A 6,312-nucleotide genomic window follows, 5' to 3' on the forward strand; every position below is an offset into this window, starting at 1 on the left:
GGAAAACTGATTTATAGACTCACTTCATGAAGCGAGCAACACTTTAGTATCAGAACTCTTCAAAACCTCAAACCGTAAAATATTCATGGTTTAAAACACACAGTACTGGAGTAAATGAGGCCCAGTGTGATTGTCACATGTTCAGTCTCAGACCACCCAAGAACAACACGCGAGACTCTTGAGGACTCAAACACGAGAAAAACACTTCTGCTTCTCCTAAAATCAAAACAATGGATTTTTTCATATTTGAGACCTGACAACCACTGTAGGGAAAATCGGGCAAGCTTTCACAATATTTTCCTCGTGAATATTTTTGCAAGCCAATTTTGTACAGACACAAACCTTAATAATGCAAAAACTACAACTACATACCTAAATATTTCCACTGTTATCCACATTCACATTCATAATTCACATTCACACACTTTGACACTAAGGGGCATGATGTCACACCGAGGTCAATTAAAGCAGTGCAATAAAAGCAGAAGGCCTAACTGTAATGAATAAAATATATAATATTACAATTAAAAAAATCAAACAGAAATGTAGTTTGAAGAACAGAATTCACTATAAACACCAAACATATTTATGAAACAAATGAACAAACCAAAGCAGTTTACTCTACTGCAAAAGAAAACAAGCAAAGAAATCAAAGTAGGATTTACTGAAAAGTAATTTCCACTCAATAACTTTCACAAATGTTTACAAAGAAACTGCAAATAACACACTGAATTCAATGTGAATTTTAAATAAAAACACTCAAATATAATTTCTGATTGTAAATCAGAAAAACATTGTAAATCATGTAAAAACATTTTTGAAGTTCTAATTAAAATGTACTATTCTATTATTCATGAAAACACTATTTAGGTCTTTCTATATCACAATTTTGTGTTTAATTCAATGTCATACTTTCTTTGTAATCACTTGTGAAATTTACTAGCAATTTATTTATTTATTTATTTTTCATATGTTTGTCCTATCTGTATGTATATATATATATATATATTGGTATAAAATATATTTAAACATATTTTGAAGAATATTTTAGCAAATATCTAAATATTTAATTTAATTTAATTTAATTTAATTTAATTTAATTTAATTTAATTTAATTTAATTTAATTTAATTTAATTTAATTTAATTTAATTTAATTTAATTTAATTTAATTTAATTTAATTTAATTTAATTTTTGGTCATAAGGGAAAAACATTTCTGAGCAAGAGAACTATTGCTGTGATAATTATCTCACAATACACTGATTTGATGTAGTAACCATTTTCACTCAGAAATTGCAAGTAAGTTTCACAGTTGAATAAATGAATGAAGCATTTATATACTATATACAGTTAACTGCAAATAAATGACAATTAACACATTGAATTAAGCATGAAATGTTGAAGTAGAAAAACTGAAAGAGTATGTTCATTTAAAATGTAGTGTGTTTATTTGTATTTTGAAAACCATGACAAATATCAGTATGTTTTCACACATGAATCTTGAGCATCATCAGAATGGAAAGAGATACATGAATATATGAATAAACAATAATACCAAATGTGTCATGATAATGCTGCGTAAAACAATTTCTCAGTGTCTGGACTCTCTCATTTCCCGTAAATATTCACCAATATTATGCCAGGAAACACTAATAGTAATTTCCAAATGTAAATAATAGAAGGATTTCTGGCCAAACACAACAAATTAAGTTATTTTCTTTTCTTTTAATTAAGAAAACCGTTTTCAGTCCAGTGGTCATTTCCATGTTTATTTTATTTAATCCTAAATAAGAAGATTATGGGTAACTGGCATAAAACATAAGCGTTTTATAATTTTTCAGGTAAAAACGACAAGTATCTGTAATCCTGTAATTCATCACATAGTTATAAAGTTCAGCCAAGTGTTTGATTTCCTCACATTTCTTCACAGTGCTGTAAGTATTTCATTATTAATGTGAGAGATGTTTCTTATGAAAGCCTCATGGAAGTAATTACTGTATGACAACAAAAGAAATGACCTTGTTTTGTTCGGATGTTGTCATGCGCTAAAAGCTCGTCAGAGACTCGTTTGGTCATTTTGATTTGAACAAGCTGCCATTCGTTCATGACTGACCTGAACACGCAACGGAAAACACGCACATATGTGTGTGTGTGTGTGTTAAGCTATTCTGAGATTATGAGCAGAACTGAGTCTGATCTCTCTGGAGGACGAATGCTTTGTTTTTAACCCTATTAACCCTTTGATACATTTATAAGCCTCTAAGTGATCAAACTTTGTTGTTAAACCTGTTTCACTCAATCTCCTCGTCTTCTGTCTGATTGGTTTGACAGCTTCAGCTCGAGCTTCTCGTGTCTTTCTGCTGTCAAATCTTGACTGATTTTGATCAAGTAAGCGTCAGAATAACTGCAGTCATGTCTCCAGATGAACACTGAAGCAGCTCAGCTTTACTTGATTCTCCATCAATCATTTTCTAGAAAAATCAGTGCGTCTCAAATCTGATCATCAGGATCTTTTGAGGAGCGTTTGTTTCCAGAAGCTTTACTTTCTCTGTTCCTCAGCGGAGGAATGATCTTCATCTCACATCTTCTGAGGAGCGTTTATTGCTTCATCTCTCAATCAGCACTGCATTATATGTTTGGATCATTTCAATCTCATTTTACTGAGACATATTATTTGAGATATAGAGCGATGACTGATATTTAGATCGTTTTATGTCAGTATCTGCTGTACTGTTATAAAGATCTCATTCATTTACATTACAACCATCAGAATTGCATCATAGAAATATCAGCATCTGCAGCAAATTGCATATTTTTGTTTAGTTTGAGTCTCTGAATAAAACTGAGCAGTTTTTTCCTCCATATTCTCATGGTATCAAATATGACACACACACAAAACGATTTTTTTCTGACTATTATTTAATGTCAGGCTTTATACACTTTTACTTAATAATTATAACAATAATAATAATAATGATGATGATGATGATAATAATAATAACATTTTTTCTTTAAAAATAAGTCATTAAATTAAATAATCTAATATTTTTTTTCAAAAAATCTGTAAAAAGTATTTTCTCTTTGATGAACCAACACTTATTGGTCGACAGGTAATGGTCTGAATAATCTGTAAACAGTCAGTCAAACATCACCTAAATAAAGTAAGTGTTAAAGTCATAAAGGTGCGTCTCTTTCGGTTAAACCCATGTTTTTCTCATTAGCTGAGAAACTGTCCTTCTCTTTGCCGGCAGAACAACACTTCAGCTACAGCTGACTTTAAAACACAACATGCTGATAATGAGAGGAAAAAATGTGCTGACAGTGAATCTGGAGCTCATCGAGTCTCTAATGCGTCTCATTTATGATCACAGCCTTCACACATTCATGATCGCTGCCCTGCATCTGAATACAACTACAGAAAATAGAAGAAATAAAAGCAGACACAACTGAGACATGAGAAAGTTCTGAAAGAAAGGAATCCAAAATGACAATGGGAGAGAAACGTGTGAGAAACATGGGAGATCTCTTTATTGTCTTGCTGTAATCTCTTGCAAGACTCCATTATAAAAATGTTTTACTGCTCAGAGGTTGCCTTCTTTTTGATTGCAATGGAGTTTTTCACCTTTAATGGTCAGGACAGAAGGAGTAGAGACAGGAATCAACTGGACAAGTGAGAATTGAATAGGAGCAAGAAAGTACCTTTAGCTGGGATTTGAACCCATGCTGTCTGAGGGGCAGTTGTGCCTTCACATCGATGTGCTGCCCACAAGGCTACGGCTCTGACAGAGGTTACTTTAGGCTCAGGACACTAAGGGTTGATTCATTTAGATATCAGCCTTGTCTTAACATGTCTTCAGTTTTATTTTAGGAGAAACGTTAAACATTTACTAATATTGCAAATACTAAAACTATCATTTAAATAGCATTAAACATTTCAGAATATCAAGGGTTACTAGTTTAAATGTTTAAAGCACTGTATATACAGTACATTTTCCAAACACACTAGAAAGGACTTACAATTGCAAGATGTTTAGTATAAGAGCAATAACTTTTTTTTAACAAATGTAACGCTAGTGTACCAGTGGGTTTTTTTTTATTTAATTTTATTTTTTGCTTTGTTTAACATTAAAATTTTGTTTTGTACAGCCCATTTTTGCATGAATGTAAATATAGGTTATGGTTTCTTCTGTTAAATCATTGTGCAATAAGACACTGTCTACATAAAGCAACTTAAAATTTGACAATGCACTTACTGAAATTGTGTAGATAAATGACATTGAAGCTAACCAGAGGGGCAGGGGGGGGGGGGGGTAAAATAAACAAAAGATATCTCTTTAACTTTTCAAATATTTTTCCTAGACAGAAATGAGGTTACCTTAAAGTGGAAGTGAAGCAGTGAGTTAAGTTTACATTATTTAGTAAAGTGATTTCCACTTTGATTAAAAAATATAAAACAAACATGATTAATGTAACCATTTTAAAGAAAAAAGTTTGTTTTGTTATAGCTTTTGGAGCAAGGACTCCGCCGTCTTGCAGTACCAAAGGGTGTGATGTCACAGTGTAGTAATATAAGCATTTCTTTACATTTTGAACACACAAATGTTATTTTAACACACAAATAATTTGGTTTTCACCATCATTTGGATGATATTCAACATCAAACTGTCTAAATGCTAAATTTTGATCGTGGTATCCCAAACATTGTTTTCATAATGCAAGGCACAACTTGATGTAAACAAACAAGGCTTCATACAGAGTCATTCATGTCGCATTTCATTGTTATTCAGACCATTCAGACATATGTGATACATTGACTGGTTCACCAGTTGTATGTATCATATTGTATGTTCACCTGCGAAAACAATTAGCTTTCCTGCTGTTAACAGGCCGTAGTGTTTAACTCACCTATCTGAACGATCTGGCCAGTGCTGCTTCCTCATTAAAGTTTATCATTCTCACGTGTTTTAAGCCTTGTCAGTTTAAATATTAAAGTGTTTTAAGCCATTCAAGCATGAGAGAGCATGAACTACACGCTGTTATACGATATACCTTTTCTGAAAGAGATTTAAATGTGGTATTCACACTTTGTGACAGATCATTTCTGTTCGCGCCGGTGGCACCGCACACACAAAAAAAGCCAAAGCTCGGCTCAGACAGCACGTGAGTACCAAATTGAGCTTTCTTTCGCGCCTTCATCAGCAAATGCACACAAAAGCACATCGGAATGACAGTCTTGAGGAGTATCCATGTAAACGAGTATTGTTTCCAATCTGCACTTTACCCCAAACCAGCAGGTTCACGACTTCTCCAACCCCTAATACTGCTCAGTCCCATCGCCGTATTGACTCAAATGCATAGGCAATTGCACTTATTATGGACTCAGCAGTGCTTTCAAGGTCATCTTGCTCCATTTCAAAACAAGCCTGTGTTGTAAAGAAATGCTTATATTACGGTACTACACTGGCCATCGGAGCGAACCAACCCTGTGACGTCACACACTGTGGTACTGCAAGATGGTGGCGCCCTTGCTCCAAAAGCTATAATAAAACAACCTTTTTTCTTTCAAATGGTTACATTAATCATGTTTGTTATATTTTTTTATTAAAATGGAAGTTATTTTCCTAAATAATGTAAACTTGACTGACTGCTTCATTTCCACTTTAAGATTGAGTGGAAAATTCTGCTTGAGTCTCCTGCTTCTCAAACTTGTCTCCTGAGACAAAAACTCTATAGCCTCGTTCAGACTGTCAGCCCAAAATCGATTTTGTGCAAATCCGATTGAAATCCGATCATATTTAGTCTGAATGGCAACGAACTACATGAAATCCGATTTGTGCAAATCTGTTTCGAGCTACATTCGTATGTGGTTTGGAATCCTATTCAAATGGCATTCTGGAAATCCGTTTCAGTCTGACCGCTCAGATCGTATTCAGCGTAGCTTTTTCACGCCTGTCCTCACGCCACGTAAATGTAAACACGTCAGACGTTTTTGCATAAAACATGCTGAACATCTTTGCAGAAACAAGCTTGTGTAGTTGCGAAATGCAAGTCAAGTGGAAAAAAACAATACACTGCTTCTGTACGTACCTCTTTGAGTTTTGAAACCAGCGGAGATGCAAGACAGAATAAAGCCGCACATTCCAGCTTCCTGCGTTTCTGCCGCTGCCTCATAAGACGAAATCCATAATAATAATCTAGCGCGACAGCAACATGTTGTCATGTCGTAAGACAACATCTGTATTGCAAACTGTATTGCTGTTATTGTTGTTTTTAGCGTTGGCATAACAACGCAAAATCGGATTTGGGCTGACA

The sequence above is a fragment of the Onychostoma macrolepis genome, chromosome 09, assembly GCF_012432095.1.
Source record: "Onychostoma macrolepis isolate SWU-2019 chromosome 09, ASM1243209v1, whole genome shotgun sequence".
In the NCBI taxonomy this organism is placed as follows: Eukaryota; Metazoa; Chordata; class Actinopteri; order Cypriniformes; family Cyprinidae; genus Onychostoma; species Onychostoma macrolepis.